The following is a 25,890-nucleotide window of genomic DNA, read 5'->3' as shown; positions in this document are numbered from 1 at the left end:
GTGAGAAACTTTAACTCAACCTTACGCAAAGGTTCAAACCAGGAAGACATAAGAAACTGCAAGACCACTTCCACAAGGGGCACAAACGGCGGATGGATATGCATCACTCCCTTCAAAAAAGTCTAAACCTCTGGAAGGACAGCCAATTCCTTTTGAAAGAAAATAGATAAAGCCGAAATCTGCACTTTGATGGAACCCAACTTCAGGCCTGCATCGACGCCTGCCTGCAAAAAATGGAGAAACCGACCCAAGTGAAAGTCCTCCGCAGGAGCAGCTTGGTCTCACACCACGAAACATACTTTCTCCAAATACGGTGATAATGTTTTGCCGTAACCTCCTTCCTAGCCTTAAGGAGAGAGTGGGAATGACCTCCCCTGGAATACCTATTCGAGCTAAGATTTGGCGCTCAACTTCCATGCCATCAAACGCAGCCCCGGTAAGTCCGGAAACACGCATGGTCCCTGCAACAACAGGTCCTCTCTTAGAGGAAGCGGTCAAGGATCTTCCACAAGTAATTCCTGAAGATCCGGATACCAGGCCCTTCTTGGCCAATCTGGAACGACAAGGATCGCCTGAACTCTTGCTCGTCGAATGATTCCCAGCACCTTTGGAATGAGAGGAAGCGGAGGGAACACATACACCGACTGAAATAACCACGGAGTCACCAGGGCGTCTACTGCACTGGCTTGGGGGTCCCTTGACCTGGAACAATATCGCGGCAGCTTCTTGTTGAGGTGAATTGCCATCATGTCGATCAGCGGAATTCCCCAACGCTTCGTCACTTCTGCAAATACCTCTTGGTGAAGAGCCCACTCTCCCGGATGGAGATCGTGTCTGCTGAGGAAGTCTGCTTCCCAGTTGTCCACTCCCGGAAGGAAGACTGCTGACAGAGCGCTCACGTGCTGTTCCGCTCAGCGAAGGATTCTTGTGGCCTCCGCCATAGCCGCCCTGCTACTTGTTCCGCCTTGACGGTTTATATGCGCCACCGCTGTTATGTTGTCCGACTGTATCAGGACAGGTCGACCCTGAAGAAGGCTCTCTGCTTATAGCAGGCCATTGTAAATGGCTCTTAACTAAAGAACATTTATGTGAAGACAAGATTCCTGGAGCGACCATTTCCCCTGGAAATTTCTTCCTTGGGCGACTGCGCCCCAGCCTCGGAGACTTGCATCTGTTGTCAGTAGAACCCAGTCCTGGATTCCGAACCGTCGCCCTCCTAGGAGGTGGGAACTCTGTAGCCACCACAGGAGAGAAATCCTGGCCCTGGAAGATAGACTTATCTTCCGGTGCATGTGCAGGTGAGACCCGGACCATTTGCTCAGCAGATCCCACTGAAACACCCGGGCATGAAACCTGCCAAACGGAATGGCTTCGTACGCCGCAACCATTTTCCCCAGAACCCGAGTACATTGATGAATCGACACACTTGTCGGCCTCAGAAGCTCCCTGACCATCGTCTGTAGTTCCAGAGCTTTGTCTTCCGGAAGAAACACTCTCCGTAACTCTGTGTCTAGAATCATGCCCAGAAAGGGCAGCCGAATGGTCGGAATCAACAGAGACTTTGGCATATTTAGCACCCAACTGTGTTGTCGCAGAACCGACAGAGACAAATCCACATTTCTCAACAACCGTTCCTTGGACCTCGCCTTTATCAGGAGATCGTCCAAGTACGGGATAATTGTGCCCCTTGCTTGCGAAGGAGAACCATAATTTCTGCCATGACTTTAGTGAAAATCCGCGGGGCCATGGAAAGCTCAAACAGCAACGTCTGAAATTGGTAATGAGAATCCTGTATCGCAAACCTGAGGAAGGCTTGATGCGGAGGATATACCGGGACGTGTAAGTAGGCATCCTTTATGTCGACTGACGCCATAAAATCCCCCCCTTCTAGGCTGGAAATCACAGCTCGAAGAGATTCCATCTTGAACTTGAAAACTTTCAAGTATGGATTGAGGGATTTTAGGCTCAGAATCGGTCTGACCGAACCGTCCGGTTTCGGTACAACAAAGAGGCTTGAGTAGAACCCCTCCCCCCGTTGGGACGGGGGAACGGGAACAATGACCCTCTGTAGACACACCTTTTGTATTGCTGCCTTCACCACCTCCCTGTCCGGAAGAGACACTGGTAAGGCCGAAATGAAAAACCGGTGAAGGGGCATCTCCTGAAACTCCAGCTTGTATCCCTGAGATACTATATCCAGGACCCAAGGGTCCAGGCCTGATTGAACCCAGACCTGACTGAAGATCCGGAGACAGCCCCCACCGGTCCGGACTCCCCCAGGGAAGCCCCAGCGTCATGCGGTGGACTTGGTAGAGGGAGGGGAGGACTTTTGGTCCTGGGCGCCTGATACTGCAGGCGACTTTCTTCCCCTTCCTCTACCCTTTGAAGCGAGGAAGGACGAACCTTTTCCATGCTTGTATTTATTTGGACGAAAGGACTGCATCTGCTGTTGTGGTGCCTTTTTCTGATGCGTGGGAACATAAGGAAGAAAAGATTACTTACCCGCCGTCGCGGTAGACACCAGGTCAGCCAAGCTGTCACCAAACAAGACACTACCTTTGAAGGGGAGAGCTTCCATAGCTCTCTTGGAGTCGGCATCAGCATTCCATTGATGGATCCACAGCGCCCTCCTGGCCGAGATCGCCATGGCATTGGCTCTTGATCCCAAGAGACCAACATCCCTCGCCGCATCCTTCAGGTAATCTGCAGTGTCCTTAATATAACCAAGAGTCAAAAGAACATTATCTTTATCAAGGGTATCCATATCATTAGCTAAATTCTCAGCCCATTTAGCAATAGCACTACTCACCCATACCGACGCCACAGCAGGTCTGAGCAATGCACCCGTATTAGCGAAAATGGACTTCAGAGACGTCTCCAGCTTGCGATCCGCCTGATCCTTGAGAGCTGCCGTATCAGGGGACGGAAGCGCCACCTTCTTAGACAAACGGGATAGAGCCTTGTCGACATTCGGAGACGACTCCCATTTTTCCCTGTCATCAGAGGGTTAAGGATACGCCATGAAAATTCTCTTGGGAATCTGCCACCTCTTGTCCGGCGACTCCCAAGCCTTTTCACAAAGAGTATTCATTTCATGAGACGGGGGAAACTTCACCTCAGGTTTTTTCCCTTTGAACAAACAAATCCTTGTTTCCTGCACCGCAGGTTCGTCAGAAATATGTAAAACATCTTTAATAGCCACAATCATGTACTGAATGCTCTTAACTAACCGTGGGTGTAAAGCAGCCTCAGTGAAGTCGACATCGGAATCAGAATCCGTGTCGGTATCCGTATCTACCAACTGGGTAAACGACCGCTTTTGCGACCCTGATGGGGTCTGCACCTGAGACAAAGCATCCTCCATGGATTTCCTCCACACCAGTGTCTGAGACTCCGATTTATCTAATCTTTTAGACAATGAGGCCACATCTGAATTAAGTGTACTTAACATTGTAAGCAAATCAGGTGTCGGCTGTGCCGCCAGAGCCAACTCCAGACCCGCATCTGCACCCCCAGCAACCTCCTCCGGGGAGTAACACTCAGCTTCAGACATGCCGACACGTAGTACCTACACACCGACACACACACACACTGCCTCAGCCAGGGGACAGACCCACAAGGAAGCCTGGATAGAGAAACACAGAGGGAGTATGCCAGCTCACACCCCAGCGCCCATATATCCCACCAAACAATATATGTGTAAAGCGCTGCTTGTAACTACAATAATTATGCACCAAATATCTGTGCCCCCCCCCCCCCCCCCCGAATTGCTCCCTGTTACTTGAAGTGGAGCCTGGAGGTCCCGGGCCAGCGTCTTATGCAGCGGCTGTGGATGAGAGAAAATGGCGCTGGTGAGCTGTGCGGCGCGCTTCAGCCCGCTTAAATTTAAAATGAAAATGCTGGCGGGGGTACGGAAAACGGTGCCCAGGCACCGAAAATGCCTTCTGCCAGCCTGCAAGACCCAGTAACATGCTGCCCAGGGCGCTCCCACCCAGCGCTCTGTAAGTGCCGCTGGTGGTGTGTGTGGGTGCATGGAGCGCAGCGCTACCGCTGCGCGGTACCTCGTTACTGAAGTCTTCTGCCATTACTGAAGTCTTCTGCCTTCTGCATACTCACCCGGCTTCTTTCTTCTGGCTTCTGTGAGGGGGGTGACGGCGCGGCTCCGGGAACAAGCAGCTAGGCGCACCAAGTGATCGAACCCTCTGGAGCTAATGGTGTCCAGTAGCCTAAAAAGCAGAGCCCTTAACTAAGAATAAGTAGGTCTGACTTCTCTCCCCTCAGTCCCTCGATGCAGGGAGCCTGTAGCCAGCAGGTCTCCCTGAAAATACAAAACCTAACAAAAGTCTTTTCTAGAGAAACTCAGGAGAGCTCCCCTAGTGAGTGTCCAGTCAGTCCTGGGCACAAAGTCTAACTGAGGTCTGGAGGAGGGGCATAGAGGGAGGAGCCAGTTCACACCCAGTCAAAGTCTTTTCAGTGTGCCCAAGCTCCTGCGGATCCCGTCTATACCCCATGGTCCTTTTGGAGTCCCCAGCATCCTCTAGGACGTAAGAGAAATATCACAAAGAAAAGGGGGTATACCGAGGTATACTCGGGCGCTTGTAACACGAGATGCTTTACTGAGCAGCTGCCTCTAAATATCGGGGAAGTCACTCCCACAATACACAAAAAATATACAGAAAAAGAAAGACTGCGCTTTGATGTTTTCAAAAAATTAACAATATACCAGAGCGATATTTAAATATTGAATTGTACAATTTATTAATAAAATGAGAGATGAGTTTAAGTATATATAAAATTCATATACTATAAAATTGCATACATGTCACTAAATTTTAAAAAGTATGAATTCATACACTTATATTTGGAGGAGTCCGTTCCAATAATGTTCCCCTGTAAGTAAGGTGCTTGTCCAAATGCCCAAATCACTGAATTAAGTAAAGGTCCAAATAGAGGTGTGTAGCTCGCCGTTAGAGGATGCTCCATTTGTCTTTGAAACGATCTCCTCATGCATTACGGACAGTCCTCCTTAAGGCAATTATGTGGGTGTTATATCCCCCAGAAATGGATCAGTGATGGGTGATGATCAGGGGATGGTCCGGTTCTCCACTCCTGTGTTCCTGACTTGGGTGGGTAAACACCGGACGCGTTTTGCTGCGTTCAGCTAGCAGCTTTTTCAAAGGTGAAAAATAGCACAGAATACAACTCAGTCACATGACCACTTGTGACTGAAGGGGCATAGCTGAGTGCTAAATTCACACAGGGCGTGTCAACAGAATTGCGAGTTATCCAGAATTACATATTTCCTGTAAAGTGATGTACTGTATAAACAGTAAATAAATTATATATCACAGAACATTTCAAACATCCAAGTGATTAATGAAAATGAAAAAGATTATGGGGCCCATTTATCAATGAGTTATAAAACTCATTAAAACTCATTGCATATTATAAATTGTGCTCTAGCCAATCAGCTCTCAACTGTAATTTTTCAAACACATGCCAGGAGCTGAACACATGACAGTTGGAAGCTGATTGTCTGGGGCACCATTTATCATACGGAACGAGTATTAACATTCACAAGTTTTATCAGTCATTGATAAAAGGGCCCCTATATTTGTTATTCTGTGACCATTCACAACTCTATGAGCTTATTACCATATTAATTCATGTGACATTTGTAAATATACAGTAGTTACATCATAATACTGTGCATGCTAACCAAGGTGCCACTGGCATTTACGCATCTGAGTGGAAAGATTTATAAAATTTGAAAGAACAAGGAAACAAAATTGTAACATCTCGCAATGGGCATTTTTCAGATGTGGTTGGAGGTGCGTCTCATGTCGCAAAGTAATGATTATCGGCAAGCTGTGCATGCACCAAACCCGTACTGCGCATGTGCAATACAGATCTGCGATGTAGGAAGCAGTACGGAATCAGACTGTCAGACAGTCTGATGCTGTTTGGTGGCTGGGAGGGGGCGGCTACGGTTTCCGTTTCCCAAAACGGAGGTCTGTCACAGTCATTGTGGGTGGAGGTACAAGGCCAGGATGTCTGCCGGAGATTTCCTGGCCTCTCTGTTGCATCTTTAGAGGCCAGTTTGCGCGACCCCATGTGTCACGCAGCCCACCTATGGTGTCGCAGATGAATAAATGCAACATCCTAAGATGTAGCTCGGATCACTAATGCAAGCAGGAGCCATTACCATATTACTGCTGATGCTTCCATGTAAGCTGCAGCCATAACTCCATCCACATCTGAATCAGGCCCCATGTGTAGGAAAGTAATACTGTTTGGGTTTGATTCATGTTTGGAAGCAAAACAAAAAAGCAACAACTGGGCAAAGCCATGTTGCACTCTAGGTGCAGCAGATCTAATGTGCAGAGAGACTTAGATTTGGATGGGTTATATTATTTCTATGCAGGCTAAATATTGGCTGCTTTTGCATGTAGCCCATAAACGTTAGACATATTTTGTTTTACACTGCAAGTTAGATTTCAGTTTGAACACACCCCACCCAAATCTAACTCTCTCTGCACAGTTACATCTGGCCCACCTACAGTGCAGCATGGTTTTGCCCAGTTGTGTGCTGGGCTTTCTTGCTTTGCTTACAATCCTGAATCAGGCCCTTTATGTCCAATTGTGACCATCAACATGTCGCAGCAGGAGCTGAGATTCCTCAACCAGGAGACATTTTTACAATCTTCAGCTGTCCAGTTTGGCTGAGCCTGTGCCCAGTTTCCTGTTCTTAGTGGACAGGAATAAAACCTGGTGAAGTCTTCTGCTACTGTTGCCCATCCACTTCACGGTTTGATCTGACTGGTGCTCAGAAATGCTGTTCTGCATATATTACTGCATGGCCAATAGCTAAAAAACATGACGCAAGACCAATTTTTTGCTGACACGGAGACACTTGTCTTGATCTTTGCATTCAGAGGTGTTACACATGCACAGCGGCTCCTCTTACGGTGGGCCTACAGTAATTCATGTTTGTACGCACATGCTGTAGCTCGGCTTCACAACTGCTGATATTAGCAAGTGAAGCAACTGCCCAGAAATAAAAAGAGACGCCCACCAGAACTATCTCAAACTCATTTGTAATTACATACTGTACACATTCGCAGACTATATGCAAAAATGAGAAAATAAGAATTTACTTATACCCCTTTTCCACTAGCTGTTTTTACCCGTGTTTTTGCACGGGGGCGCGCATCAACACGGATTTTTAGTAGGTGGAAACGGGTCAACACGGGTTGAGTGACCCGGGAATCCAACCCGGCTATTTACCTGGGTAGAACACGGTAATGACACGGATAGCGGTGCAGTGGAAACGGTCATTACACGTGTTTTCAGACCCGAGTAACGCTCTGAGACGCTGATTGGTGCTTCTGGGGCACTGGAAGATGATGTCATCCCTGGGAGACACGCTGGGCACATGCAGGCATTGAGGCAGCAAACAAAACACTCTGAAGTCGCGCTGGGTACATACAGATCTTTTTATTGCAGCAGCTTCCAGACAATATACAGCAGCAGAAGCTCCAGCACAGCAACATGGCTAGCCATATCTGGTCAGACACAGAGATCAAGGAGCTGCTTAATATTCGGGGAGAGGAAGAAATAAGAAGGCAGGTGACTGGAACAGTTAAGGATGCTATCGTCTACAAGAACATATCCCTTATGCTGGCAGAAAGGGGCATCCAAAAAACCCAGCAACAAGTCGTTAACAAATTGAAGGCACTACGCAGACAATTCACCAAAGTACACGACCATAACCGCAAGAAAAGTGGTGCTGGGCGTATGGAATGGCCATATTATGACCTATGCTATAGTGTCTTCGGCAAAACTGCGATAACAAATCCCATAGCACTATCGTCATCCAGCTCTGCCAGTCGCCAGATGTCAGTCGACGAGGACTGTGACGAAACACAGCACAGCCTTCCCAGCTCACAATGCAGCCCATCATCCCCGCTGCTTATATCGGACAGCAGTTTTGAAGACTCGACCGTCAATGATGATTCCATCAGTGCCACTATTGAGGACGTACCACAGTCTCAGGCGGAGACGTCGCAACCCCCCAAGACCACGACTTTGCGCTCAAATAGTAAGTATTACCATTACAAATACAGTTGCAGCAGTCCCTATATGTAAAGGCATGGTAATGTTGCAGAGTATAGCTAGTGTGCAGGTGGGAGAAGGCCACAAACACGTATATGCTACCACTGCTATTTTTAAATTGTTGCTTACATTCTGTTTCATCTCCTTCACAGTCTACAACGTTCCACAGCGGAAAAAGAAACTGAACAAAACAGAACAAACGGTCAAAGCAATGAAGTCCATTATCTTGGATCACCTGCGTGAGGCAGATAGTGAGCTCAATGCCCAGGAAGATGCACGGCTTGAGAGATTCCTTGCGTCAGAAAAAGAAATGCATCAAACTTTTATGAGTCAGTTAATGACCATGCATGATAGGCAGATGACATTTTTTGAACGCACGTTTGCACGTACCATAGGGAATACCACACAAACACAACAGCAAGACACAGCCTACCCACAGCACCCATATGGTCCATACAACTATGAGCCTCCCTCAAATCCCCCAACACAAATCCCGCAGTCCTCAGAATTTCGGGTATATAGACAACTGCCCTAGAGCAGCGGGTTATAAAACAATGTTTGTGTTTTAAGGTTATGTTTGCACTGTATCCTCAACCCTGATACCTACAAATGCAAACATTATTTTGATTTTACAGAGTGCCCTGTTGGCACTTTAAAGTTTTATAGTGTTACCTCAGAAAATGGGCAGTGGGATCCAGATATTTGGGCTACCTTTTTATATTGTTACCTCAGAAAATGTGCGGCAGTGCGATCCAAATATTGGGGGTGACCCGATATCTGCCAAACCAAACATTAGGGGTTTTTTTATACAGAGTGCCCTGTTTGCACTTTACTCTTTTACCTCAGGGCAGGTGTCTTCACCATGTGGCCCTCTAGCTGTTGTGGAAACACATAGCAACACATGCTGGTACATGTTGTTCCACAACAGCTGGAGGGACACATGTTGAAGACCCCTTGCGTTATGTGGAATTTTACATGTTTGCACTTAAATATTTTATAATGTTACCTCAGAAAATGTGCGGCAGTGCGATCCAAATATTGGGGGTGACCCGATATCTGCCAAACCAAACATTAGGGTTTTTTTTATACAGAGTGCCCTGTTTGCACTTTACTCTTTTACCTCAGGGCAGGTGTCTTCACCATGTGGCCCTCTAGCTGTTGTGGAAACACATAGCAACACATGCTGGTACATGTTGTTCCACAACAGCTGGAGGGACACATGTTGAAGACCCCTTGCGTTATGTGGAATTTTACATGTTTGCACTTAAATATTTTATAATGTTACCTCAGAAAATGTGCGGCAGTGCGATCCAAATATTGGGGGTGACCCGATATCTGCCAAACCAAACATTAGGGGTTTTTTTATACAGAGTGCCCTGTTTGCACTTTACTCTTTTACCTCAGGGCAGGTGTCTTCACCATGTGGCCCTCTAGCTGTTGTGGAAACACATAGCAACACATGCTGGTACATGTTGTTCCACAACAGCTGGAGGGACACATGTTGAAGACCCCTTGCGTTATGTGGAATTTTACATGTTTGCACTTAAATATTTTATAATGTTACCTCAGAAAATGTGCGGCAGTGCGATCCAAATATTGGGGGTGACCCGATATCTGCCAAACCAAACATTAGGGGTTTTTTTATACAGAGTGCCCTGTTTGCACTTTACTCTTTTACCTCAGGGCAGGTGTCTTCACCATGTGGCCCTCTAGCTGTTGTGGAAACACATAGCAACACATGCTGGTACATGTTGTTCCACAACAGCTGGAGGGACACATGTTGAAGACCCCTTGCGTTATGTGGAATTTTACAGTGACATGTTTGCACTTAAATATTTTATATTGTTACCTCAGAAAATGTGTGCCTACTGTTTAAAAGGAAAAATATAATAACAACTTTTGAACCAAATTTTTATAACTTAAAAAACAAAATAAACAAAAATTGTTTGCACACAAAAACTTGTCTGTTTTCTCTACTGCAACATTGTTTGAAGATTAGCTGCAATGGTGGCCCTTATGCACTCGCTGGCAGCGTCATGCCGCCCCACCAAGCCTGGTGCATCATGTACAGTGACCCCCGCCCCATGATCATGTACATTCCACTCGGGGAGAAAGTTTTCCTTTTGTATCTCACAAATGTTATGGAGAATGCAGCAGGCCGCTACTATATCTGGCATTATTTTCAAGTCCACATCATTCCTCTTCATGAGGCAGCGCCAGCGTCCTTTTAAACGCCCAAACGCATTCTCCACTGCCATACGGGCCGAACTTAGGGCATGGGTATATGATGTCTGTTCGGGGGATAAGTGAACATGCTGGGTGTAGCCCTTCATTAGCCAGCGCTGTAATGGGTATGCTGCATCACCAATGAGATGGACCGGGATGTCCACACCATGTACGATCACCGATTTCTGTTAATAAAACATTAATATTATTACAGGGGTAAAACTTGACTATTGGTTTATGGGCGAACATTAGTTTAAGTAGTAAATAATCTTACCTCTCGAGGGAAAAGCCATCCACCAAGCTTGTCCTCAGCAATACTGTAAAGATCGGAGTTGGCGAGAACCCTTGCATCATGTGACCGTCCGGGCCACCCTATGAAGACATCTGTGAAACTAAAAATAAAGGTTTATGCATTATCATAAAACAGGCCAAGCCTATTTCAAACACATTAGTGAAACAGTGCTTACCAGTATTTGTGGTCCACTACAGCTTGCAGAACAATGGAATGCCAACCCTTACGATTGTAATAGTCTGCTGGGTTGTCATGGGGGGCGATGATGGGGATGTGGGTCCCATCTATGGCACCAGCACACTGTGGGTAGCCACGCTTCTTAAACCCTTTTATAGTCTCATCTAGCCGCTGTCCTTGTGGCAAGGAAATAAAGCGATGGTACATGGTATCCAGCAATGCCCGCGTGACCTGGTAGACAATCTTGCAGACCGTGCCAATCCCTACTCCAAATAAACTGGAAACTGTGCGATACTCTCCAGGGGTAGCATACCACCAGAGAGCAATCGCTAATCTCCTGGCTGGCTCAATGGGCTTACGGAACCTGGTGGTCTGCATGGTTATTGCGGGGGACAGTAGTTCCAAAACATACTCGAATGTAGCGCGAGACATTCTGAAGTTTGACATCCACTGCTCCTCCTGATATGCTAGAATAGTCTGCATGAATGCTTCCCCATGTCTGCGATCTCTCATCCACATTCTTCGGCTTGGTGTACAGTTCATTGTTATTAAAGAAATAACAACAGTGGATGATATACGCGCTCTCCTCCTTTTCAAATATTTGCGTCGATAGGTAGCCCTCTCTGCAAAGAATTGAGCTCTCCTTCTCCAGCTCTGCAGTAGGTAGCACAAGGTGAAAAGCATCATCAAGCTGTCTGTAGCAGAAAGCAGCAGTAAACTGCAAACAGTCTGCGACTCCATGCTAGACACAGCTACTGCACTGGCGTCCATTGCTGCAATGCTGTGAGCAGGCCCCACCCCTCCCTTTTGGTCCTTTTGATGACATCATCTTGATGAGACAGTAAAAAGTCCATTTGTAATGACAGCAATAGGCTTTTACAGAGCTTACCCGGGTTAAGTGGAAACAGATCAGACACGGGAATAACCCGTGTCGAAGTGTAGTGGAAACGGGGGAGCCGACACGGGTTGTAGCCGTGTTAAACATCCCGGATCGGACACGGTACGTAGGTGGAAAAGGGGTATTACCGATAATTCTATTTCTCGTAGTCCGTAGTGGATGCTGGGACTTCCGTAAGGACCATGGGGAATAGCGGCTCCGCAGGAGACTGGGCACAAAGTAAAAGCTTTAGGACTAGCTGGTGTGCACTGGCTCCTCCCCCCATGACCCTCCTCCAAGCCTCAGTTAGGATACTGTGCCCGGACGAGCGTACACAATAAGGAAGGATTTTGAATCCCGGGTAAGACTCATACCAGCCACACCAATCACACAGTACAACCTGTAATCTGAACCCAGTTAACAGTATGATAAAACTTAGGAGCCTCTAAAAAGATGGCTCACAACAATAAACAACCCGATTTTTTGTAACAATAACTATATACAAGTATTGCAGACAATCCGCACTTGGGATGGGCGCCCAGCATCCACTACGGACTACGAGAATTAGAATTATCGGTAAGTAAATTCTTATTTTCTCTGACGTCCTAGTGGATGCTGGGACTTCCGTAAGGACCATGGGGATTATACCAAAGCTCCCAAACGGGCGGGAGAGTGCGGATGACTCTGCAGCACCGAATGAGAGAACTCCAGGTCCTCCTCAGCCAGGGTATCGAATTTGTAAAATTTTGCAAACGTGTTTTCCCCTGACCAAGTAGCTGCTCGGCAAAGTTGTAAAGCCGAGACCCCTCGGGCAGCCGCCCAAGATGAGCCCACTTTCCTTGTGGAATGGGCTTTAACAGATTTTGGCTGTGGCAGTCCTGCCACAGAATGTGCAAGCTGAATTGTACTACAAATCCAACGAGCAATCGTCTGCTTAGAAGCAGGAGCACCCAGCTTGTTGGGTGCATACAGGATAAACAGCGAGTCAGATTTTCTGACTCCAGCCGTCCTGGAAACATATATTTTCAGGGCCCTGACTACGTCCAGTAACTTGGAGTCCTCCAAGTCCCTAGTAGCCGCAGGTACCACAATAGGTTGGTTCATGTGAAACGCTGAAACCACCTTAGGGAGAAATTGAGGACGAGTCCTCAATTCTGCCCTGTCTGAATGAAAAATTAGGTAAGGGCTTTTATATGATAAAGCCGCCAATTCTGAGACACGCCTGGCTGAAGCCAGGGCTAACAGCATTACCACTTTCCATGTGAGATATTTCAAGTCCACAGTGGTGAGTGGTTCAAACCAATGTGATTTTAGGAACCCTAAAACTACATTGAGATCCCAAGGTGCCACTGGTGGCACAAAAGGAGGCTGTATATGCAGTACCCCCTTGACAAACGTCTGAACTTCAGGCACTGAAGCCAGTTCTTTCTGGAAGAAGATCGACAGGGCCGAAATTTGAACCTTAATGGATCCTAATTTTAGGCCCATAGACAGTCCTGCTTGCAGGAAATGTAAGAAACGACCCAGTTGAAATTCCTCTGTGGGGGCCTTCTTGGCCTCACACCACGCAACATATTTTCGCCAAATGCGGTGATAATGTTTCGCAGTTACATCCTTCCTGGCTTTGATCAGGGTAGGGATGACGTCATCTGGAATGCCTTTTTCCATCAGGATCCGGCGTTCAACCGCCATGCCGTCAAACGCAGCCGCGGTAAGTCTTGGAACAGACAAGGTCCCTGCTGGAGCAGGTCCTTTCTTAGAGGTAGAGGCCACGGATCCTCCGTGAGCATCTCTTGCAGTTCCGGGTACCAAGTTCTTCTTGGCCAATCCGGAGCCACGAGTATAGTTCTTACTCCTCTCTTTCTTATGATTCTCAGTACTTTTGGTATGAGAGGCAGAGGAGGGAACACATACACCGACTGGTACACCCACGGTGTTACCAGAGCATCCACCGCTATTGCCTGAGGGTCCCTTGACCTTGCGCAATATCTGTCCAGTTTTTTGTTGAGACGGGACGCCATCATGTCCACCTTTGGTTTTTCCCAACGGTTTACAATCAGTTGGAAGACTTCTGGGTGAAGTCCCCACTCCCCCGGGTGGAGGTCGTGTCTGCTGAGGAAGTCTGCTTCCCAGTTGTCCACTCCCGGAATGAACACTGCTGACAGTGCTACCACATGATTTTCCGCCCAGCGGAGAATCCTTGCAGCTTCTGCCATTGCCCTCCTGCTTCTTGTGCCGCCCTGTCTGTTGACGTGGGCGACTGCCGTGATGTTGTCCGATTGGATCAATACCGACTGACCCTGAAGCAGAGGCCTTGCTTGACTTAGGGCATTGTAAATGACCCTTAGTTCCAGGATATTTATGTGAAGAGACGTTTCCATGCTTGACCACAAGCCCTGGAAATTTCTTCCCTGTGTGACTGCTCCCCAGCCTCTCAGGCTGGCATCCGTGGTCACCAGCATCCAATCCTGAATGCCGAATCTGCGGCCCTCTAGAAGATGAGCCCTCTGTAACCACCGCAGGAGAGACACCCTTGTCCTTGGAGATAGGGTAATCCGCTGATGCATCTGAAGATGCGATCCGGACCATTTGTCCAGCAGATCCCACTGAAACGTTCTTGTTGGAATCAGCTGTGATTTTGGGATATTTAGAATCCACCCGTGCTGACGTAACACTACCTGAGACAGTGCTACTCCGAACTCTAACTGTTCCCTGGACCTTGCCCTTATCAGGAGATCGTCCAAGTAAGGGATAATTAAGACGCCTTTTCTTGGAAGAAGAATCATCATTTCGGCCATTACCTTGGTAAAGACCCGGGGTGCCGTGGACAATCCAAACGGCAGCGTCTGAAACTGATAATGACAGTCTTGTACCACAAACCTGAGGTACCCTTGGTGAGAAGGGAAGATTGGGACATGGAGATAAGCATCTTTGATGTCCAGAGATACCATATAGTCCCCTTCTTCCAGATTCGCTATCACTGCTCTGAGTGATTCCATCTTGAACTTGAACCTTTTTATGTAAGTGTTCAAGGATTTTAGATTTAAAATTGGTCTCACCGAGCCGTCCGGCTTCGGTACCACAAACAGCGTGGAATAATACCCCTTTCCCTGTTGTAGGAGGGGTACCTTGATTATCACCTGCTGGGAATACAGCTTGTGAATAGCTTCCAATACTGCCTCCCTGTCGGAGGGAGACGTTGGTAGAGCAGACTTCAGGAATCTTCGAGGGGGAGACGTCTCGAATTCCAATTTGTACCCCTGTGATACTACCTGCAGGATCCAGGGGTCCACTTGCGAGTGAGCCCACTGCGCGTTGAAATTTTTGAGACGGGCCCCCACCGTGCCTGAGTCCGCTTGTAAAGCCCCAGCGTCATGCTGAAGACTTGGCAGAAGCGGGGGAGGGCTTCTGCTCCTGGGAAGAGGCTGCCTGGTGCAGTCTTTCTCCTCTTCCTCTGCCCCGGGGCAGAAATGAGTGGCCTTTTGCCCGCTTGTTCTTATGGGAACGAAAGGACTGAGTTTGAAAAGACGGTGTCTTTTTCTGCTGAGAGGTGACCTGGGGTAAAAAGGTGGACTTTCCAGCCGTTGCCGTGGCCACCAGGTCTGATAGACCGACCCCAAATAACTCCTCCCCTTTATACGGCAATACTTCCATATGTCGTTTGGAATCTGCATCACCTGACCACTGTCGCGTCCATAACGCCCTTCTGGCAGAAATGGACATCGCACTCACTCTTGATGCCAGGGTGCAAATATCCCTCTGTGCATCACGCATATATAGTAATGCATCCTTTAAATGCTCTATAGTTAATAATATACTGTCCCTATCCAGGGTATCAATATTTTCAGTCAGGGAATCCGACCAAGCCACTCCAGCGCTGCACATCCAGGCTGAGGCGATTGCTGGTCGCAGTATAACACCAGTATGTGTGTATATACCTTTTAGGATATTTTCCAGCCTTCTATCAGCTGGTTCCTTGAGGGCGGCCGTATCAGGAGACGGTAACGCCACTTGTTTTGATAAGCGTGTGAGCGCCTTATCTACCCTAGGGGGTGTTTCCCAACGTGCCCTAACCTCTGGCGGGAAAGGGTATAGTGCCAATAATTTGTTAGAAATCAGCAGTTTTTTATCGGGGGAAACCCACGCCTTATCACACACCTCATTTAATTCATCTGATTCAGGAAAAACTACTGGTAGTTTTTTCACACCCCACATAATACCCTTTTTTGTGGTACTTGTAGTGTCAGAAATGTTCAATGCCTCCTTCATCGCCGTGATCATGTAACGTGTGGCCCTACTGGACATTACGTTCGTCTCCTCACCGTCGACACTGGATTCAGTATCCGTGTCTGGGTCTGTGTCGACCATCTGAGGTAACGGGCGTTTTAGCGCCCCTGACGGTGTCTGAGACGCCTGAATAGGCACTAACTGACTTGCCGGCTGTCTCATGTCGTCAACAGTTTTTTGCAAAGTGCTGACATTGTCACGTAATTCTTTAAATACAACCATCCAGTCAGGTGTCGACTCCCTAGGGGGTGACATCACTAACACAGGCAATTGCTCTGCTTCCACATCATTTTCCTCCTCATACATGTCGACACAATCGTACCGACACCCAGCACACACACAGGGAATGCTCTGACAGAGGATAGGACCCCACTAGCCCTTTGGGGAGACAGAGGGAGAGTTTGCCAGCACACACCAGAGCGCTATATATATTCAGGGATAACCTTATATAAGTGTTACTCCCTTTATAGCTGCTGTATTATATATTAGCTGCCAATAGTGCCCCCCTCTCTTGTTTTACCCTGTTTCTGTAGTGTAGTCTGCAGGGGAGAGTCAGGGAGCCGTCCTTCCAGCGGAGCTGTGAAAGAAAATGGCGCTTGTGTGCTGAGGAGATAGGCTCCGCCCCCTTCACGGCGGCCTTTTCTCCCGCTTTTTTCTGGAAAACTGGCAGGGGTTAAATGCATCCATATAGCCCAGGAGCTATATGTGATGCATTTCTCTAGCCACATAAGGTTTTTATCAAGTTTTATTGCGTCTCAGGGCGCTCCCCCCCAGCGCCCTGCACCCTCAGTGACCGGAGTGTGAAGTGTGCTGAGAGCAATGGCGCACAGCTGCAGTGCTGTGCGCTACCTTATCTGAAGACAGGAACGTCTTCTGCCGCCGCTTTCTCCGGACCTCTTCGCTCTTCTGGCTCTGTAAGGGGGTCGGCGGCGCGGCTCCGGGACCCATCCAGGCTGAACCTGTGATCGTCCCTCTGGAGCTAATGTCCAGTAGCCAAGAAGCCCAATCCACTCTGCACGCAGGTGAGTTCGCTTCTTCTCCCCTTAGTCCCGCGCTGCAGTGAGCCTGTTGCCAGCAGGACTCACTGAAAATAAAAAACCTAAGTATACTTTTACTTCTAAGCAGCTCAGGAGAGCCACCTAGATTGCACCCTTCTCGGCCGGGCACAAAATCTTAACTGAGGCTTGGAGGAGGGTCATGGGGGGAGGAGCCAGTGCACACCAGCTAGTCCTAAAGCTTTTACTTTGTGCCCAGTCTCCTGCGGAGCCGCTATTCCCCATGGTCCTTACGGAAGTCCCAGCATCCACTAGGACGTCAGAGAAACATCAGATCTAAGAATCACTTTCCCATGAAATCCTCATTGTGAGCGGGATCGCAGCGGCACCTTGATGCATGCGCAGTGTTATTGCAACACATGCGCAGTCTGCCACTTGCATGAGCATAGGCCACAGCGTACAAACATGAATTAGGCCCAGTGTAAAATGACAATAGAGGAGCTGGTGCACATGCCCAGCCACAGCAGCTCCTCCCATGGGCCATTGCAGAGGTCAGTGAACAGAGGCGTAACTAAGGCAGGGCGAGTGGTGCACGTGCCCTGGCCGCCTTGGCAGGCCCAGCAGAGGGGGGCCCCCCCCCGCCGGCCAGGGCATCATGCCCAGTCGCCCCCGTCCCGCTGCAATGTGAGGGGAGGAGAGCGCAGCGTCTCTCCTGCCCCTCAATGTCCTCACTGCCGCGCTGCCAGCGGCGCTGCGTGTCTGTCCCTGTGTCCGTAACTGGCATTGTGGGGCATGTATCTGGCACTGTGGGGCATTGTAACTGGCACTGTGGGGCATGCATCTGGCACTGTGGGGCATGCATCTGGCACTGTGGGGCATTGTAACTGGCACTGTGGGGCATTGTAACTGGCACTGTGGGGCATTGTAACTGGCACTGTGGGGCATGTATCTGGCACTGTGGGGCATGTATCTGGCACTGCAGGGCATGTAACTGGCACTGTGGGGCATTGTATCTGGCACTGTAACTGACACTGTGGGGCAATATGTATCTGACACTGTGGGGCACTGTATATCTGGCACTGTGGGGCACTGTATATCTGGCACCGTGGGGCACTGTATATCTGGCACTGTGGGGCACTGTATATCTGGTACTGTGGGGCAATTGTGTAAAAAGGGGACTCTGCATGCGTACTGTGCAAAAATTTAATGAAGGTGTGCTGAGAGACGACACAAGGGGTAGGTGATAGTGTGCTGAGAGGCGACACAGGGGGTAGGTGATAGTCATGTTGGCACGCCCCATTTTCAGTGACCCCACCCCTTCTGGAGCGTGGCCACACCCCTTCTGGTGCGTGGCAGGCCTCTGTCAGTGAATCACCGGCTCGCTGTCACAAGCAGAGGCAGGTAAGTTGTGCTGGCTAAAGTGCTACATGAGATGAAAAAGCTTAAGATGTAGCCCTGATATTGAGATGTGCTACAAAGTACAACAACAAGAAATACATTTGGATTTGGTGCACCTAGTATATAATATTTTAATCATATGAAATTAAAGTTTCTTTTTATAACAGTATATGATACATTAAGTGCACCAATCGTAGTCTGTCCCTTACTTCCTGGCTGTGCTGTACTTTATAGTACTTCTCAATATGAGGGCCATAAATGAAAATATGGAAATTCTCCATTAGAAATCCTGCATTTGCCCTTGACTGATGTAAGGCATGATTATTTTAATTACTCTTGCCTTCCTGTCAGCTTCATATAGTCTGGGCATTCTCAAATAAGCTATCCTACCCAATTACATCCCTTCTATACAGTCTACACATAACCTCAAATATTTTGTCTTTCTTCACCTTCCCATCCTCCTGACTTCAGGCCAACATTGCTGTGTGACTGTATCATACAGCTCACTAAGAACCTTTGCAATCTTGCGGACCATTAGGGGTCATTCCGAGTTGTTCGCTCGCAAGCCGTTTTTAGCAGCTTTGCACACGCTAAGCCTACGCCTACTGGGAGTGAATCTTAGCATCTTAAAATTGCGAACGATGTATTCGCAATATTGCGATTACACACCTCGTAGCAGTTTCTGAGTAACTTCAACCTTACTCGGCATCTGCGATCAGTTCAGTGCTTGTCGTTCCTGGTTTGACGTCACAAACACACCCAGCGTTCGCCCAGACACTCCCCCGTTTCTCCGGCCACTCCTGCGTTTTTTCCGGAAACGGTAGCGTTTCTTCCCACACGCCCATAAAACGGCCTGTTTCCGCCCAGTAACACCCATTTCCTGTCAATCACACTACGATCGCCAGAACGATGAAAAAGCCGTGAGTAAAAATCCTAACAGCATAGCAAATTTACTTGGCGCAGTCGCAGTGCGGACATTGCGCATGCGCATTAAGCGGAAGATCGCTGCGATGCGATAAAACTTACTGAGCGAACAACTCGGAATGACCCCCATTATGCAATAGATAGCACCTATCCTTGTGTATCAATGCCTATTTCCCTATAAAGTGTAAGCTTGCAAGCAGAGCCTTCCTATTACCCAGTTTTGTTCTATTACTGTTGTTCCAATTGTAAAGTGCAACGGAATATGCTATGCTATATAAGAAACTATTAATAAATAATAAGAATTTACTCACCGGTAATTCTATTTCTCGTAGTCCGTAGTGGATGCTGGGGACTCCGTAAGGACCATGGGGAATAGACGGCTCCGCAGGAGACTGGGCACAATTAAAGAAAGATTCAGGACTATCTGGTGTGCACTGGCTCCTCCCCCTATGACCCTCCTCCAGACCTCAGTTAAGATACTGTGCCCGGAAGAGCTGACACAATAAGGAAGGATTTTGAATCCTGGGTAAGACTCATACCAGCCACACCAATCACACCGTACAACTCGTGATATGAACCCCGGTTAACAGTATGATAACAACGGAGCCTCTGAACAGATGGCTCGCAATAACAACCCGATTTGTGGAACAATAACTATTTACAAGTATTGCAGACAATCCGCACTTGGGATGGGCACCCAGCATCCACTATGGACTACGAGAAATAGAATTACCGGTGAGTAAATTCTTATTTTCTCTGACGTCCTAGTGGATGCTGGGGACTCCGTAAGGACCATGGGGATTGTACCAAAGCTCCCAAACGGGCGGGAGAGTGCGGATGACCCTGCAGCACCGAATGAGCAAACTCAAGGTCCTCCTCAGCCAGGGTATCAAATTTGTAAAATTTAGCAAAAGTGTTAGACCCAGACCAAGTAGCCGCTCGGCAAAGTTGCAGTGCCGAGACCCCTCGGGCAGCCGCCCAAGATGAGCCCACCTTCCTTGTGGAGTGGGCTTTTACTGATTTTGGCTGCGGTAGTCCTACCGCAGAATGCGCAAGCTGAACAGTGTTACAAATCCAGCGAGCAATGGTCTGCTTAGAAGCAGGAGCACCCAGCTTATTGGGTGCATACAGGATAAACAGCAAATCAGTTTTCCTGACTCCAGCCGTCCTGGAAACATAAATTTTCAGGGCCCTGACTACGTCCAGCAACTTGGAATCCTCCAAGTCCCTAGTAGCCGCAGGCACCACAATAGGTTGGTTCAAGTGAAACGCTGATACCACCTGCGGGAGAAACTGAGGACAAGTCCTCAACTCTGCCCTATCCATATGGAAAATCAGATAAGGGCTTTTACACGACAAAGCCGCCAATTCTGACACACGCCTGGCCGAAGCCAGGGCCAACAACATGACCACTTTCCACGTGAGATATTTCAAATCCACGGTTTTAAGTGGCTCGAACCAATGTGACCTCAGGAATCTCAAAACCACATTGAGATCCCAAGGTGCCACAGGAGGCACGTAAGGAGGCTGAATATGCAGAACTCCCTTGACAAAAGTCTGAACTTCAGGCAACGAAGCCAGTTCCTTTTGAAAGAAAATCGACAGAGCCGAAATCTGGACCTTAATGGACCCCAATTTGAGGCCCATCGTCACCCCTGCTTGCAGGAAATGCAGGAAACGACCCTGTTGCAATTCCTCCGTTGGGGCCTTCCTGGCCTCACACCAAGCCACATATTTCCGCCAAATGCGGTGATAGTGGGTTGCAGTCACATCCTTCCTGGTCTTGATCAGGGTAGGAATGACTTCCTCCGGAATACCTTTTTCCTTCAGGATCCGGCGTTCAACCGCCATGCCGTCAAACGCAGCCACGGTAAGTCTTGGAACAGGCAGGGCCCCTGCTGCAGCAGGTCCCGCCTTAGCGGTAGAGGCCATGGGTCCTCTGAGAGCATCTCTTGAAGTTCCGGGTACCAAGTTCTTCTTGGTCAATCCGGAACCACGAGTATAGTTCTCACTCTTCCCCTTCGGAAACACGTAAACCGACTGGTACACCCACGGTGTCACTAGAGCGTCCACAGCTATCGCCTGAGGGTCCCTTGACCTGGCGCAATATCTTTTTAGCTTTTTGTTGAGGCGGGACGCCATCATATCCACCTGTGGTCTTTCCCAACGGTTTACAATCAATCGGAAGACTTCTGGATGAAGCCCCCACTCTCCCGGGTGAAGGTCGTGTCTGCTGAGGAAGTCTGCTTCCCAGTTGTCCACACCCGGAATGAACGCTGCTGACAGTGCTAGCACGTGATTTTCCGCCCATCGGAGAATCCTTGTGGCTTCTGCCATTGCCCTCCTGCTTCTTGTGCCGCCCTGTCTGTTTACATGGGCGACCGCCGTGATGTTGTCTGATTGGATCAGAACCGGTTTGTTTTGAAGCAGGGGACTTGCTTGGCATAGAGCATTGTAAATGGCTCTTAGCTCCAGGATATTTATGTGTAGTGAAATCTCCTGATTTGACCACAGCCCTTGGAAATTTCTTCCCTGTGTGACTGCTCCCCAGCCCCGAAGGCTGGCATTCGTGGTCACCAGGACCCAGTCCTGTATTCCGAATCTGCGGCCCTCTAGTAGATGAGCCCTCTGCAGCCACCACAGTAGTGACACCTGGTCCTTGCCGACAGGGTTATCCGCTGCTGCATCTGGAGATGCGACCCGGACCATTGGTCCAACAGGTCCCACTGGAAAATCCTTGCGTGGAACCTTCCGAATGGAATTGCTTCGTACGAAGCTACTATTTTTCCCAGGACTCGCGTGCATTGATGTTTCGACACCTGTCCTGGTTTTAGGAGGTTTCTGACTAGAGATGACAACTCCTCTGCTTTTTCCACTGGAAGAAACACTTTTTTCTGGTCTGTGTCCAGAATCATTCCCAGGAACAGAAGACGAATCCAGCCGTGCTGCTGCAGCACTTCTCAAGAAAGTGCTACCCCCACTAACAACTGTTCCTTGGACCTCGCCTTTATCAGGAGATCGTCCAAGTACGGGATAATTAAAACCCCCTTCCTCCGAAGGAGTATCATCATTTCGGCCATTACCTTGGTAAAGACCCTCGGTGCCGTGGATAACCCAAACGGCAGCGTCTGGAACTGATAGTGACAGTCCTGTACCACAAACCTGAGGTACTCCTGGTGAGGAGGGTAAATGGGGACATGCAGGTAGGCATCCTTGATGTCCAGGGAGACCATGTAATCCCCATCGTCCAGGCTCGCAATAACCGCCCTGAGCGATTCCATCTTGAACTTGAATCTTTTGATATACGTGTTCAAGGATTTTAAATTTAAGATGGGTCTCACCGAACCGTCCGGTTTCGGTACCACAAACATTGTGGAATAGTAACCCTTTCCTTGTTGAAGGAGGGGTACCTTGACAATCACTTGCTGTGAATACAGTTTTTGGATAGCCACCAACACTGCCTCCCTGGCAGAGGGAGTTGCTGGTAAGGCAGATTTTAGGAAACGGCGGGGGGGAGACGCCTCGAATTCCAGCCTGTACCCCTGAGATACTACTTGAAGGATCCAGGGATCCACCTGTGAAAGAGCCCACTGTGCGCTGAAATTTCTGAGACGGGCCCCCACCGTACCCGGGTCCGCCTGTGAAGCCCCAGCGTCATGCTGTGGACTTACCGGACGCGGGGGAGGACTTCTGCTCTTGGGAACTGGCTGTATGCTGCAGTTTTTTCCCTCTACCTTTGCCTCTCGGCAGAAAGGATGCGCCTCTAGCCCTCTTGCTTTTATGGGGCCGAAAGGACTGTACTTGATAATACGGTGCTTTCTTTTGCTGTGGGGTAGCCTGTGGCAAAAATGTCGATTTCCCAGCCGTAGCTGTGGAAACGAGATCTGAAAGACCATCCCCAAACAGTTCCACCCCCTTATAAGGCAAAACTTCCATGTGCCTTTTTGAATCGGCATCACCAGACCACTGCCGAGTCCGTAACCCCCTTCTGGCGGCAATGGACATTGCGCTTATTTTTGATGCCAGCCGGCAAATATCCCTCTGTGCATCACGCAAGTATAAGACAGCGTCTTTTATATGCTCTATTGTCAGCAAAATATTGTCCCTATCCAGAGTATCAATATTATCCGACAGGGAATCTGACCACGCAGCAGCAGCACTGCACATCCATGCCGATGCAATCGCTGGTCGCAATATAATGCCCGTGTGTGTATATATAGCTTTTAGGGTAGCCTCCTGCTTTCTCTCAGCAGGTTCCTTTAGGGCGGCCGTATCCGGAGACGGTAGTGCCACCTTTTTTTATAAACGTGTAAGCGCTTTATCTACCCTAGGGGGTGTTTCCCAACGTGACCTATCCTCTGGCGGGAAAGGGTACGCTGCCAATAACCGTTTAGAAATTATCAATTTCTTATCGGGGGAAGTCCACGCTTCCTCACACACCTCATTTAATTCCTCAGATGCAGGAAAAACTACTGGTAGTTTTTTCTCACCAAACATAATACCCTTTTTTGTGGTACCTGGGGTACTATCAGAAATGTGTAATACATTTTTCATTGCCTCAATCATGTAACGGGTGGCCCTATTGGAAGGTACACTAGTCTCTCGTCGTCGACACTGGAGTCGGTATCCGTGTCAACATCTGTGTCTGCCATCTGAGGTAGCGGGCGTTTTAAAGCCCCTGATGACATTTGAGACGCTTGGACAGGCACAAGCTGAGTAGCCGGCTGTCCTATGTCGTCAAACCTTTTATGTAAGGAGCTGACACTGTCACGTAATTCCTTCCATAAGTCCATCCACACAGGTGTCGACCCCTCAGGGGGTGACATCACATTCACAGGCATTTGCTCTGCCTCCACATCATTATCCTCATCATACATGTCGACACAGCAGTACCGACACACAGCACACACACAGGGAATGCTCTGACAGAGGACAGGACCCCACAAAGCCCTTTGGGGAGACAGAGGGAGAGTATGCCAGCACACACCAGAGCGCTATAAGTAGATAAAGACAACCTTTCTGTCAAACTTGACAGGTGGTGACACCCCCTTGCTCCTAGGCGCCACCCCCTTTAATATTAAATGATAGTGTTTTATATCGCTTTAATATTAAATTTTATATAAATTTATAGTGTTCGATATTAAACCGTATTAAAAATTGTTGCGTAACACCAGTCGCAGAGTGTCACGCAACACCAGTCGCAGAGTGTCACACAACACCAGGCGCAGAATGTTCAATAAAGATCACAAGTCAGTTTGTGATGAAAAAATTCACTATTTTGAAGTAACACAAAATGTTCTTACATTCCAACAATTTAAACATCACGCTTGGTACACATGGTGTCGTTTTAAAAGTCATAATGACTAATGACCATGTCCATTTTCTTAGATGTACGGAAACATCACACATGGCAATAATTTAAAAACATATTGCTTTTAATGACCAGGAGTGATGAATGATGATCTGACATCTTTTAATGGGCATGAGTTATGAATGATGATCTGACCATGGCCATTTTCTTAGATGTACGGAAGCAGCACACATGGCACTAATTTAAAAACATATTGCTTTTAACGGCCAGGGGTGATGAATGATGACAGCACATTTAAAAAAAAAAAAAAGCAGTTTGTTATCTCTGTAGAAGAACATTAGCGCCACCTACAGGCTTATGTGTTGACTCAAATCGGATTTTCCGTATTTTGGATTCATTAGATATCATAATGAGATATCATGGTGATGAGTCCTAAATCTAAGCACAGAATGCGAGTACATTAGTTCATAAGTACTTCTGTATAATGCTTTTTATGAATTATTTTTGTTATTAAATAAATGTATTCTAAATGTGGAAGGACAGCCATTCAATCTATACAAGCACTTCAAGCACATACCAAATACATATATATATACATATATATGTATTTGGTATGTGCTTGAAGAGCTGAGTATGGCATGTACGGTACCGCTATCAGATTATATCTTTATTGTAACTGAAAAGCATGATTACATTTACTAATGATTATATGTATTTGGTATGTGCTTGAAGAGCTGAGTATGACATGTACGGTACCGCTATCAGATTATATCTTTATTGTAACTGAAAAGCATGATTACATTTACTAATGTATAAACCAAAGATTATATGTTTAAAAACCCCGCCCCAGCATCTTGGAAATGTGGGACGGCATACCACAGGTTGGTGGGGGCCATATGGCTCACAGCCATGGCTATAAGAATAGGAAACCGAGCTGTATTGAGACAGATCACTCAGAAGAAAATTCAAACGAGTTTGCATCGCTATACACCCGTGAAGACATTATGGTAAGTGTTATTATTATTATTATTATTTATTATTATTATCATTATGGATCTAGCATGTTATATTTTATTTTTTATTTTACAAATATGACTGTGAAATAAGTATAATTGTCACCCCACTGAAGGTTGTTTAAATATGTGGTCATTTTAGGAATGCACCGACATTTTTTTATTTTTTTTATTTTATTTTACAAATATAAATAAATTAATCAATACTAAGCGGCTCCCAATGGTACTTACTAAATACCAATTGTAGATTAAAGTGCAGAAATTATATATGAAAT

Source organism: Pseudophryne corroboree, chromosome 1 (assembly GCF_028390025.1).
Source record: "Pseudophryne corroboree isolate aPseCor3 chromosome 1, aPseCor3.hap2, whole genome shotgun sequence".
NCBI lineage: Eukaryota > Metazoa > Chordata > Amphibia > Anura > Myobatrachidae > Pseudophryne > Pseudophryne corroboree.
The sequence above is the reverse complement of the archived record's forward strand: the minus strand, read 5'-3'. Positions refer to the sequence as shown.